This window comes from Quercus suber, unplaced genomic scaffold (assembly GCF_002906115.3).
Source record: "Quercus suber isolate HL8 unplaced genomic scaffold, Cork oak 2.0 scaffold_499, whole genome shotgun sequence".
Lineage (NCBI taxonomy): Eukaryota > Viridiplantae > Streptophyta > Magnoliopsida > Fagales > Fagaceae > Quercus > Quercus suber.
The window spans coordinates 431158-445490 of record NW_027069948.1 but is presented as its reverse complement, the minus strand read 5'-3'; positions in this window follow the sequence as shown (position 1 = coordinate 445490).

Below are 14333 nucleotides of genomic sequence, written 5' to 3'. Positions count from 1 at the left end.
TGCGCGGGGCGCGTGTAGCACGTCTTCGTCAGCCAGAAACTTATGGTGGCGCGTGAGAGCGCGTGGATGCTCCTTTGGGACAGTTTCTGGCTGGGTTTTGCTCGGGAAAGTCTGATCTATCACGTCGTATCTGTGATTTGACGAGTTGATTGATAAATAGACTAGATCCGAGAGGTAGTGGTTGGATGTGACGGCGGTAACTCGCTTCTGACGGTGGCTACCGGTGAAGGCGAGGGCAGCGGAAGAACGCCGGAAAATACCACTAGGTCAGAGCAATGGCTCTGATACCATGTTAACAATATAAAGAGAGAGAATGACTGAATAGTCAGTATAATATTATGTGTGTAACAATGTACAAAAGAGAGCCTTTATATAGGCTAGGTATGTGTGCAGTACAAGTAATAGAAGTATAGTACAAGTAATATACTAGGCTAAGCCCAATGGGCTAATCTATACACTAACAGTCTTCAATCTGAAGAAGAATGAGCGATAGAAAGTGAAATAGGAACTGCAAAGCGTACGTGAGTTTGTGGGTTTTAAAGTATAAGAGTTTTAATTTACATATATATCCCCAGTAGTTGAAACTTGTAAGTGGGTATGATGAGGATATTTTAGGCACAAAAAATGTGGAATCCAAACAGGGAAGCCCCTTAAATAGTAGTATAGATATAGATAAGGCGTAAATTTATGAGGCTTGTAAAATTGATGTGTCAAAATTTAAAAATGACAATAAAAAGTCAAAAGTTTCAATTTTATATTATACATAGATGATATACTTTTAGTTTGAGTATAAGTTGGACTTGTTAGAGAGATAGAGTTTCACTCCTTGTTAAGTTTGGATTAAACAAAAATAAATTTGTTTTAAAAAAATGATAATGATGAGTTTGAGTTTAAATTGGACTTGTTAGAGAGATAAAGTTTCACTTTTTGTTAAGTTTGGACTAAACAAAAATAATTAATAAAATGATAATTTTATTTAAATATTATGTTGACGTGGAAAATTGTGAAAGTTTCAGAAGTTTCGGTTATATATGTATAATAATAATAATAAATAAACAACTATTTATTTAAATGATTAAAACGTGTTTACACCTAAATTTTATTATTTGTACCTACATGTGCTACGCATAGATCAAAGTATTGGATTGGATCCTCCTGATTTATGCTCCGTTTAAGAGAAGCAAGCTAAAGTTTCAATACAAATTTTTTGGCACTCAAAATCACTAAAAATAGGTTCTTCATTTTGTTTTCCATCTTTTTTTATTTTTTTATTTTTTTTATTTTTGATTGTAGCTGTTATTTTTTATTTTTTTCCTTTCATCATATCCAAATTTATGTGAATTGGAGTTTATATGGTTGTTATGAATTTTAATAAAAATTAATTATAAATGATTCTAATACTAACCGCAGCATAGCCTTGCTAAGATAAGACAAATTTTTATAATATATATGTATGTGAGGCCTTCAGAAATCTTGTCTCCACTTGTCCATTTTCTTTCATTTCTTATGTATAGTAAAAAATGGTTACACCTTCAAACAAAATATAAATATAATATATGTGGAAATATGGTGTGTGCTAAATAACCTTTCGCTATATTTTTACATAAGTTGTTATTTAGATTTAAACCATTGCCTAGTATTGGTCTTTTCTCCTTTGTGTTTTGGAGGTTTGAACAGTGGAGACTCTAATGGCTTGTTTGGAAGTTTAGAGAGGGAGGAGAGTAGAGGGGAGTAGAGGGGAGGGGAGTAGTGGGAAGGAGAGTAGAGGAAAATGATTCCCCTCCACCTTGTTTGGATGTTTTTAAAATTAGTAAGGGGGAAGGGAGTAATTAGTCCTTCCCCTTGTGTAATTTTGTTAATATAATAAGGGTAAATTAGGTAATTTACTTGGTCAATAGTTTATGTATTCTACTCTCCCTCCAAATCTCTCCAATTTGGGGGAATTAAAAATGGGGGCTAGAGGGAGTTGAAACCCCTCCAAACCCCTCCCTCCTTCCTTAAAAAACTTCCAAACTAGGTAATTAGATTACTCTCCCTCCCTCTACTCTACTCCCCTCCTTTTTTAAACATCCAAACAGGCCATAAGTTTAACATGTTATGATTTAAGGTGGGTAAGAAGAGTTTGAGAGTTGTAAGTTTCAATAACCGGTTTCTCCCATTTTTTTTTTTTCCTTTTTTATGTGTATCAATCACGTTAACTATTATTATTTTTTTTATATATAATTTTGAAATGAATGGTTCTTTCATATACTCTACCACTGTACTTCTTAATAAATTGTAATTTCATGTTGTAGGTATTGTGATTCAAAGACTGGATTGTTTTATGCTATAAAAGAAGCATTCAAAATCATTCCTGAGCAGTTAAACAGTATAGCTTCCCTTACCTCCTTTAGTAACCTTTATTTACATTTTATTTAAAAATTTTGAATTGAAATAAAAATAGTTAGCATAATCTCAACAGTTGGTTTCAAGTTTCAACATTCAAACTTCAAAAGTACCCAACTTTGAAAACAAGGAAAAAGAAAATAAAATGCAACCATATATTCTAATAGGTTTTTCGTTTTCTTTAGTTTCCATCCTGCAGTTTTACTATTTGATTGATATATTGCTTATATGTATATTGATTCTTATTATCAAAATATTAATGATCAAAAACAAAATGATCACTTACTATTTCCTTCTCCATCCTCACTTTTTTTTTTCTTCCTTCTTCAAAATTTTTTTCTTTTTAAGAAAGTTTATTTTTTTTACCATCATTGTATATGTTTTTGACGTTAAATTTTTTTAGTTTTCATTTAGGTATGTAGCAAGCTTGAGTTCTACTTCTTTTTTTCTTTTTCTTTTTTAAATTTAATTTTGAAATGTTAACACCCTTTTTTTTCTTTTCTTTTTTTTTAAATGTAAATTTCACACGTTAACTCCCTTTTTTATTCTGAAAAAAAAAATAGAGATTAAGAGCAGTTTAGGTATTAAGTGCTAAAAACATAAAAAATTAATAATTTAGAATTCCTAAATTTGAGATAAATTTGAAAAAACTGTTTCTTCTATCCATGTTTAAATTTTAAACCTTTTTAAAAAATTCATAATTTTTAAATAGATAATTTTAAAAAATTTTATTCTCTCTATCATGGTGGTTGGAAACATTTAGATGTGGTGTGATAATCGATAAGTATAACCAGTTAAGAGTAGCAGGAGTTTATGTTAGAGGGAAGTTTTTGTTTTGGAGTGAGAGACTAAATTAAACTTTTTTTTTGTTTTGTTTTGTATGGAACGTGGGATAGATTTTTTTTTAAAGGAGAAATTTTTTTTTCAAATTAGGAACATGGGTAGATAACCTTTTTTTTTTTTTTTTTTTTTTTTTAATTATAACAGGGTAGATAACTTTTTGATAGANTTTTTTTTTTTTTTTTTAAATTGATTTGAAGATAAACGTGAGGATGATTTTTTTTTTAAAGAAAAAAGAAAAAAAAAAGCATAGTTGCTTTGAAGAAGTGGGTTAGTGGGAGAGTGATCCTATTTTGTAGGAAATTTTTTAGGTGAGAGTTAGAGATATATGGGACCGAACTTTTAAACAACCCACTACAAAATAATTTCACATCCACTAAACCACTACTACTAAAATTCAAATAAAATTGGTATACAATCAAGTAAAATTATATTTCTAACTTTTAAACAGCCCACTACAAAATAACTTCACATCCACTAAACTACTATTCAAATTTGTTACAAACACTCCTATCAAAATCCGGCAACCAACTATCATCTTCTTCTTATTTTTTTCTTTTTTCTTTTTTCTTTAAAAAAAAAAAATTGCAAGATCTCCTCCTTTTTTCCGTCTCCTACACGTTAAGTTGCTTTTTTTTTTTAAAGCCTTACTTCTTTTTATGGGAAAAAAAAAACCCTTACTCTTATCCCTTTTAAAAAAAAATTATTATCCTTATCCCATCATTAAAAAAAATTGTTTTTTGCAAGATCTTTTTTTTTTTCCCCCTCTCCTTCATGTACATCTCCAAAATGCTCTCTATGCCTAACCACTAAGCAACGTTCTATCAACTATTTTAACCCCATTTTGATTAGTTTAGATAAATTAAATTAGGGGTACTTTTGATAGTAAAAAAAACAATAACTAACTTTTCGAATCTCTTAATATATACAAAAGATAACATGCACGCTAACTTTGGTTTGTTGATTAAAGTTTTTTTTTTTTTTTTTTAAATTCTTGGTTTAACCCTAATTCTTTTATCTCTCTCAGGTTCACGTACGCACAAATTTTTGGGATTGCATTAAGGAGTCATTGAAATGGAATATTAGATAAGTTCGGGTGAGAGACTTTACAAGAATTATTATATGTAAGAATTATTATATGTATTAAACCTCACATAAAGTGGTTGTTATGTAAGAAAGTGTTGTAAAAAAATTTCTTCCGAAATAGAAACTATATTTCTTTTGTATACAATTAACGTGTATCTCTTGCCATAAAATTTTCAATTTAAGCTTTTATTTACTTATGTTATGGATGTGTAGTAAATGACTAAATTTTAGGAATAAAAAAACTACATCTTAGGATTAGACAAAAAAATGATAACTGTCATACATAAAATTTGAAAAAACAAAAAAAACAACATCAAAACTACCTTAGCCACCCACATTGAAATACTATCCCACATTCTTTTTTTTTTAAAAAAAAAACTACCTTAGCCACCCAAAAAAAGACACTCCCAGTACACCAAAACACTCCCCACGTTCATCAACCAAAAAAAAAAAAAAAAATCCCCACGTTCAAATAATGCTCTATCAATTATCTACCCACATAACTTCTCACAAATACAAACTCATCCCAATAGTATAGGTTGGTTAGAGTTTGTGTTTGATTTAAATTTTGAGGAGATAATTTTTCCTGAAAATCCTAATAAAATTGTTGAGAATAAAGATAAAGATTTTTTAGAGTTTAACTCTATCATGGAGTCTTTAAATCTTATCACCACATCATCAACAATTTAAATAAATAGCTAATTATTAAATGTTTTATTTGAATTTGTTTTAAAACGATCATCACATGTTCTTTTAAAAAAAAAAAAAAAACCTTCATCACATGAAAGTAATTAACGTACTCAAGTAATTAACCCAAAAAAGTTGAGGCTCTTCTATTTTTTGGGTAAGGGTTAGTTTAAGGTATTTATTATAATTTGGGATTACTACATTCTCTAATCAAAAAAAAAAAAAAAAAAACCTAGGGTGTGATGAAATTAATTTTTTCATCACACCCCTAGGTTTTTTTTTTTTTTTTTTTTTATTAGAGAATGTAGTAATCCCAAATTATAATAAATACCCTAAACTAACCCTTACCCAAAAAATAGAAGAGCCTCTGAGCACGCGCGTGAGCGCGTGCTCAGAGGCTAGTATATATATAAAATAAATAAACACAGTTTTTTTTCTACAAAGTAGGACCATTAACCAAAAAAAAAAAAAAAAGACTCATCACACATGCGAAGCGCGTGTGATAAGGCTAGTTATAATTTATTTTAATTAATTAATTTATTAGTTTTAACTTTTTATGGGGACTCTTCCATATTAGTTTTACGTAAGCCCAAAGGAAACTAAACAAACCGACTACTACACAACTACTACTAATTAGTAATATATAAACACTCATAAAACCTAAAGCTAAACTCAAGGGAGTAAAGAAACGCCAAGAGAGAGAGAGAGAGAGAGAGAAAATAGTCAAATACTCTCTATAATTTTTTTTTAATCAATGATTTTTAGATTCATGCTAATGAGTTGGCCTCTCTCCATAAAGACACTAATATTTTTTCTAAATAATTGTGATCAATTGTTTAGTGCTCTATATTTTTAGATTACTTCTCTAGGTCGGCTTTTCAATGGGTCCATTTAGTGGACTCATAATCTCAATAATTTTCCATAGATTATGCTATTGTATGCTAAATTTATAGTGTTTTCTTTGTAGCATGCAGCTTATCCAAATTTGGATGGTTCCACCCCTTTCTATAGTAGTCATGGAGGTTAGCATTTGACTTTTATTTATTGGTCCATATTTTTTTCCCATCCAATTACAATTTTCTTCCCATTAAAGTTGGATGTCGAATTGAAATTTCTGTTAGCTAATTGAATATTTTCTCTCTTATATTTTTCTATTGTATAGTCATATATATATATATATATATTTCAATAATTTATAGGCACTGAATCTTCTAGTTCTTTAAATTCTTTTTGCTTTTTAGAAGTTTTAACTTTTGAATTCTTGGGGTTTTTTTTTTTTTTTTTGCTAACATTTGAAACAATTTGGCAGATTTCAAAGACTATAGCCATGCATTATTCTTTTGAGAGTATGCCATCTTTCTTTTATATTTTTCTATTGTGTAGTTATATATTTTTTGTTTTGTTTCATTAATTTATAAACTTGGAATCTTTTGATTTTTTTTTTTTTTAAACTTATTGTAACATTGAATAAAGTGAAGATATTTAAAATATGCTAACTATACCATGCATTGCACGGATTAGTGACTAGTTTATTACAAATAGAAAGGGAAAAAAATTGCAGTTTAAATTTTAAGAAAAACTTGAATAGAGGCTTTTTAAGTAAAATCATAAAAATTGGTATACATGGGTTGGGTTTGGTGTATTTTTCAAACCAACCCAACTTCCATCAGTTGAGAAATCTCTAACCCAACCCAACCTAGAGTGGCTCTTAAAACCAACCAAGCCCAATTCGTATGGACTAGGTTGATTAGGTTAGATCATCAAGTTGAAGTCATTTTGTGAAGCTTAATAAAATTTGTTGATTTTCATTCAACTATTTAAACTAATTATTATGATTTACACAATTGGGCCTAAGATTCATTTTTCATCCAAACTAAATCTTAAAATATGAAAATAAATCAAACAAAAACATTTAACCAAACCTCAAAATTCAATTTAAAACAAATTAACTAACTTGAAATACATATATTTATTAAACTACTAATAGCTTAGGTTGAGTCGGTAGGTTGAGTCAAGTTACCTATGTGTCAAGTTGGGTTGGTTTCATTGGGCTGGTGTGTTGAATACACACTCCTAATTATATATAACTTGTACTTTTTTTTAATAATTTAGAAGTCAACAACAGAAGAGGAGGGATGCAAACCATAAGTTTTCTAATAAAAGAAATCAGCTTAAGTTGTTGAGTTACAATACACTTGACTATAAAACTTATACTTATGCAATGGGAAAATCTCAAAAGTAAAAAATAAAGCTCCTTAACTTAAGTCTCCTCTTGCCACTACTGTTAGTAGTTATATATATATATATATTTAAATGCAGTTGATATTTTTTTCCTCTTTATTGCCAAGTGCCAACCCCTAAATCCCCTTTAATTAATAGTTTAATACTAGTTTATAACGACCATTGCATAAGCATAAGTATAATTAATAATTACCACAATTTTATATGTGTTTGTAACTTTTCTACCGAATAAATAATAAACTATACACATTTGTAGTACTACATAGAAACATAATAATTAAATTTGATTCTTTCTATATTTTTAAGTCTAAAGGAATGAATTTGCATGTAAATCTAATTGATTCAAAACTAGAGTATAATTGAATGACGCTTGACATGATGAAATGGGACTAAAGTAAATTAAGTTCTAAAGACATTTGACATCAAATTATATTTCTATTTGAATGACAACTGACCCAAAATTAAAGTATAATATTATAATCGTAAACTTAATTTTTTTTTTTTTTTATTGAACTTCCACCTGCTTTTTTTTTTTTTTAATGAACTTCAACCTTAGTACATCTTATATGATTATGCAAAAGTTCTCCACCATATTTAAAAAATTCTTTCACTTTCTTTTGTTAAGTTAAATTTATAAATTAAAAAAAAAAAAAAAGGGACAAATCATTAGGAAGTCATAATCATCATGCATGACGAATCAGTTCCATGCATATTTCATTAGTATTTAGTGATGCAATGCGAGACTCGTGCTCTTAAGCTTGATATAAGCCTAAATTGGGCCAAGCACAAATCAAAGGAGATTCCTACTAGAAAAGTGTTGGCCTAGTTTCTCAAAAAAAAAAAAAAAAAATGTTGAACTATAGTTTTTTATTTATTTTAAAATACCAAATAAAGACTTGTTTACCAGTTAGAAAACAAAACAAGGATGTTTTGAGATGAAACAAGGAAGGAAGTAAGGAACTGATGGAGCCTCAATCCATCTCCATCTTCATAATCAATATGTGTGCTACAAAAGCTCATTTGGTAAGAGATTTCTAGTAACGTTGTTTAAGTTTTGTAGAAATACGTGTGGATGAAAAAATAACAGCAATTTTCGTTATTTAAACACCGTTACAAATTATGTCAATGTTGATATAAAGATTTGATATCTTTAATCTATCTTTTCTATTTATTAAACTTGACGAATTTTGTCAATATTGATGTGAAGATTTGATATCTTTAACCTACCTTTAATCAATATAGGCACCAGAAAATTACAAAAATAAATAACTAAAAACTAAAGTTTTTTTTTGGCCGATAGATATGATATGAATTCAATATATAACATGTACTCTATAATGACTTCTCTTTATCATGAAGTAAAAATACCAATTGATTTTTGGTATAGACTGGATTTAAACTCCAGATTTTTTATTTGAAGCCAAAAGATTTTATCAATTAAACCAACTGAAACTCAAAAAATTAAACATCTTCATTTAAATTACAATCCATAATGTGTAAGGACTAAGACACTTATTTGTTTCTCCTTTGTTATTGAAGATAATTGTAAGGATAACTACGAGTTTACTATAATTTTATGAATATAGTCAGCTCATTTTGCATGGACCACCGACTAAGGTTCCTAACCCTAATAATGAAATAATATCTTCTTGTTGGAATGTAAACATAAGTTTTAGTGACTAAAAAAGTCACTAAAACAAGAATAACAGGCTTTGGAGAAAGCATGGTGTGTATGCATCCATGATAGATGGGGCATGCATATGTTTTTAGTGACTAAAAACCCAAATGAAATCCCACTTTTCTTTAAATGGGGGAAAAAACACCTTTTGGCACATTAATAAGAGATTTTTACAATGCCTGTTTGTAGATATTAATTAAGAAGTTAGAAAAGGGTTTGGACTTTGGAGATTGATTGGTAAAGATTTTGATGGGGTTGAATTTTTTTTTTTTTTTTTTAATTTTTAATATTGACACTTTGTTTAACTCTTACATGTGAGATTATTCCAAATCCTATTTTTGGGTTCTAATCTTTTGGAGAAAATTTTTGGTGGATTGCTTTATTTGTATATATGTATAATGTAATTGGTCTGTAAAAAGTTGAATAATAATTTCATCATAGTGATAGTGTTTGTGCTATGTTTGTTGGGAGGCTGCCAGGCTGGGAAAGGTTCTGTTTGGATGCCCGAAAAATGTCAGAAAAGACAAACCCAACATTCTTTCCTTTTGCCCTTTTGGAATCCCAAAAATTGTTGGGAAAAAATTAATAAGTTATTTTTTAATATATACGTACAAAAACTTAAAATATATGTACATATAATGTAAATTCACACACTATTGTAATAGACACACATTTGGGGTGGTTGGAGCGAGCAAAACCTCTCTTACTTCTTCACCTTTTTAGAAGGAGAAAAATCCACGTGAAAAAGAGCGGAATAAGTTGGGTCAAACAATAATATATAGGTACCTATATATACATGCACAATCTAATGGAAACTGGCTTATCCCCTATGATATCAATTTTCAACCCTAATCTTGGTTAAAATTTTTTTTTTCTAATTTTCCCATGATTTTGGTAACAGACATTTACGTATTTAGTTTCTCAAAAAAAGACATTAACATATGTAGTCCTCAATAGTACTAATAAATAGAGTGGTTTATCTCCTCGCACAGATATTGCCATTGATTGCTTCATTTCCAAAACAAAAAACAATGTGATTAGAAAAACAAATCTAGCTACTAAAATTAACCTATCTTTTATTTATTTTTATTTTTTTTGAGAAGAACCTATCTTTTAATATTGTCATGGTTAACAAGATCGACTTAACCTATGTCCATCATGTTCTTCTGGATTTCTCTATAATCATCATAGCAATTTTTCCTATAATGGTGAATATGATGATTGAGGAACCATGATGTGCTTCGTGTTTGATAAAGCTGCAAACCCTGCCACCATGCCGTTAATTACAACGCCAACCTCATGTAATTATATGAGTGTGCATTTCTTTCTCCAATTTTGCATCTTCAAAGAAAGTGGAGAGGTAAAAGCATGATGAGCAACTGTGTTTGAAAATTTCAGTCAAGGCTTCTATCTTTTACTAAAAAAAGTACAAATATTTAGTCAAGTTCAAAGCTCTTTTAAGAAAGAAGAATATAGACAATATAAGCTTGACGAAGACTAAATTTTTATTTTTATTTTATTTTTATTTATACAAGATAGAAAGGTAATGTTTTCAAAGAAGTTCTTTTTGTTCATGATTTGTAGTGACGATGTGTCTGATAAGTGTCACCTAATACATGTGTTACTTTTCTAATTAAATAATGTCATGTCAATTTTATTATGTCATATAAATTCTTTCGCAAAGAAATTATACCAATTGAATGAAATATCTGAAAAATGTGTTGCATGGAATAAAATTTAGAAACAGTCGAATAAATGTTAATATGAATTTTTTTTCATATCTATCACCCCTGCTGGCCACCCCCTCCAAAAGGAAGGAGAGAGAGAGAGAGAGAGAGATTCATGAACATAATAATATATACCTTCAATGGCCAGTTGGCCACTTACAAAATTTGTCTAATTTGCGACCCTTTTGTCGACTTTGAATGGTCTGAAGTTTCATTCAACTTGTTGAAATTAATATATTGGACAAATTTTCATCCTGGATCTTTGAAATTTTTCCAAATCTTGAATCAATCCCAAATTAATATATACTCAAACATTTCATCCGAATTTTACTCCTATTTATTTATTTATGTTTCCTTTTTAATGTTTTTGTCCAACAACCCTTTTTTAGCATTCAAGATGCCCCCCACCCAAAAAAAATTAGGTACTTCAAGCTTTCAAATTCTAATGGGAAATGATTGGAGTTATTTTTTACAACACATAGTATGATTATTTATAAGACTAACTATTTGTATTTTTAAAATAGGTCATGCTAACGAGTGCCCTAAGGGCACTCATTAATAATCCATTTTAAGAAAATTTTGATACCACTTTTATGGGAAATGAAAAAAAACTGTCAAAATATTAATTTTTTTTTTTAAATTTTCCATAAAAATTTTCTTTAAATGAATTATTAACCAGTGCTCTAAGGGCACTCGTTAGCATTTCCCTTTTAAAATAAATCACATAATTTATTATAAATATCATATGACTAAAAGTCTAAAACTACATGAGAATAGTCTCTTCAATGACCGCATCATGAGTTGTAACAAGATATCTCTAAATGTATTTAGAGTCAAACTTTGTTCGATTTCAATAAAACTAGATGGTAGCGTCAGTATGTAAGAGTCCCAAAATTCTCTCCCCCCTAATATGACATTTTCCCTAGTTAGGGGACTAATATTTGTTTATTACTTTAGCAAGAATTTGATTTTTGGGGTTGCGTACTCCACTAGCTAGGTCTTGATTATTGAAAACAAGACAAACGAGAGGTTACTTCTTTTTCCAGCATAACCCAAAACCAGTCAAATACATGAAGGGAAATTTCACAGCAATACCCAAAAGCAAAGCAAAAATCTATCTCACACATCTTAGTGGTAAACATAAACTTCACTCACACCTACCAGTCTATTGAACCTTTTGGACCAAACCAAAAGAAAGAAATTCACCATAAATGTTGACTAGAAAGTGAGAAGAAAAAACCATGGTGCCCATATGTTACGACCAAAACTACCCCACTTAAATATACCACGTGAATTTGGCCAAGACTAAAGAGTAAAGAGGAACCATCCAAGCTCTGTATCTTCTGAAACTTCAAAAAAAATAAATAAATAAATAACGTTCACGTGCTTAAGCTTTCAATAGCTTTGGCTTTTGACTTCGTAAACGTGTGGCAACAACATGTTGGCTTTCACTTTCCACCACCCTTCCTTGGTTCCACGTTTTCTCCACTTAAGACTTATATATTAAATTTTCATTTTTTATTTTTCACTTACTAGAGTATTGATTATTATTCTCTTGGGTTCGTCGAATTATTATTTATTCAAATGAATATATATAAAATTATAGAATATTAAGAACAAGGAAGTCATAAATATTCTTTGAAATTAAATAAAAAAATAAAAAGGGTTTTTTTTGAATGGTCGGCTAATTTATATTTTGCACGAGAGAATGAGATTAGTTTGCTTTGCAAAGCTCGTGTAGTACGGAATAATATGGCCAGCTTGATAAAATTTAAGTCTCTTCTATGAGTTGGAGAAGACTGACAAGTACTGAACTCGACCCTCAAAAAAAAAAAAAAAAAAAAAAAAGACTAGTACTGAACTCATGAGACCTTCGTACTGCCCAAATAATTAGACGGATTCTTGGTTGTTATGTGGATATAATTGAGTTTAGCTTTTATCATTAAATCAAAATACTAATTTTTATAAAAAAAAAAACTAATTAATTTTTGTGTAAGTAAGAATTGAACTTCAAATCTCTCATTCAACTATAAGAGACTTTATTAGTTGAACAAATTGGAACCCACTCTTCTTTAACAATATCATTTTTACTATCTAACCAAAATTTTATTTTGGTATAAATGCAAAACATCCTTTAATGGTTTGAGTTTTAAAATAAAAAAAATAAAAATAAAATGGAGGAGTACAAAATAGTAGTCAATCTTGGCTTAATTTCTTCACATTCGAGAGTGAAACATGCTAGGTGGGTGCCGATAATTTGACTAGTAATGAAACTTATCCAAAATGAATGGTGTATGGATTATGAAACGTAATTATTTGAGAAAAAGTGTGAAAGATTTCTATTCCAAAAAAAAAAAAAGAAGCATAGAAATGATTGTTTCTAACGTACATAAATATAGGTCAAGTATTACGATTTTAGGTAACAACTTCAATAATAATTTCTTGATAGATTGATTTGTTAGTGCCTTATTGGTGGATTAATTTTAAGGACAATTCTCTTTTTATTTTTCTTTTATTAGTTATGAGAATAAGAAGCCTTTCTTTGAAAGAAATCTATATTAGGTTGGTTAAAATTTTGTAATTGGAAAAATCATTACTAACTTTTATTCATTGTTCACATTATGAATTAATATAGACTGACTTAAACAACAACCTACTAATAATTCAGACTAACTCATTCGAATCTATAATAGCAAATTCCTCATTAAATCATAAGGTTTTGAAATTGAAAATTTAGATCTACCATAACAATTCTCATCCAATATAAATAAAAACAAGACAAATAACATCAAGTCACTTCAAAATTCATATTGAATAATGGATATCAAGTCAGTTAATTTTTTCACGTGGTACTAAAATTTTTTTTTTTATTAACTTTATTTATTAATTTATTAATATGTAAAAAAGATATTTACTTTTGTCATTGCTCGTTTTACACCATACATATCACGTTGTACATTGGGAATCCACTTCCCGTTATTGTTTATTATATATTTCAGTAAAAGAAACAAGATTCTCAGCTTGTCACTTTGCCTACGACATTTATTGGTAAACTAAAAATAAGGATTACTTGCATTTGCAACCTTCCTAGCACATCAAAGAACTTTTTTTTTTTTTTTTTTTTAAATATTGACCAGTTCAAACTCTTGCAGTAAGTGGGTCAAAGGCACAAAACTACGGGGGTTAATTAATTTTTTATTATAATTGTTCTTTCGAAGGTCAAAATCGAGTTTCAATTTGCACAATGTATGTCTGTGTCGAACTACCTAGAAGCTTATAATTTTTAAGTTTGTAATTATTAATTTCAACTCACAAGTGCGCACCAATGTATTATCTGTGGTCAAGGTACATATAGTGGAGAATCTAGTCAGCAAAGGATGCAGTTATGAATTTATATGATACTACCATCGAGTTCAGTGCATCATCAAATTTTTTTTTTTTGGTGATCGATGACCTTTCAAATTTATAAATTTGGTAAAATAACACTGATTAACAATTTATTTAAAGAAATGTTTTATAGAAAAAAAACAATTAATGTCTTTTAAAAAAAAATTAATATTTTGACAGCTTTTTTATTTTCCATAAAAGTGGTGTCAATACTTTCCTAAAATGGATTGTTAACTAATGTCTTAAAGATACTCGTTAATATGAACTCAAATAAAATTTGTAATGTCCTTAATTAACAAAAG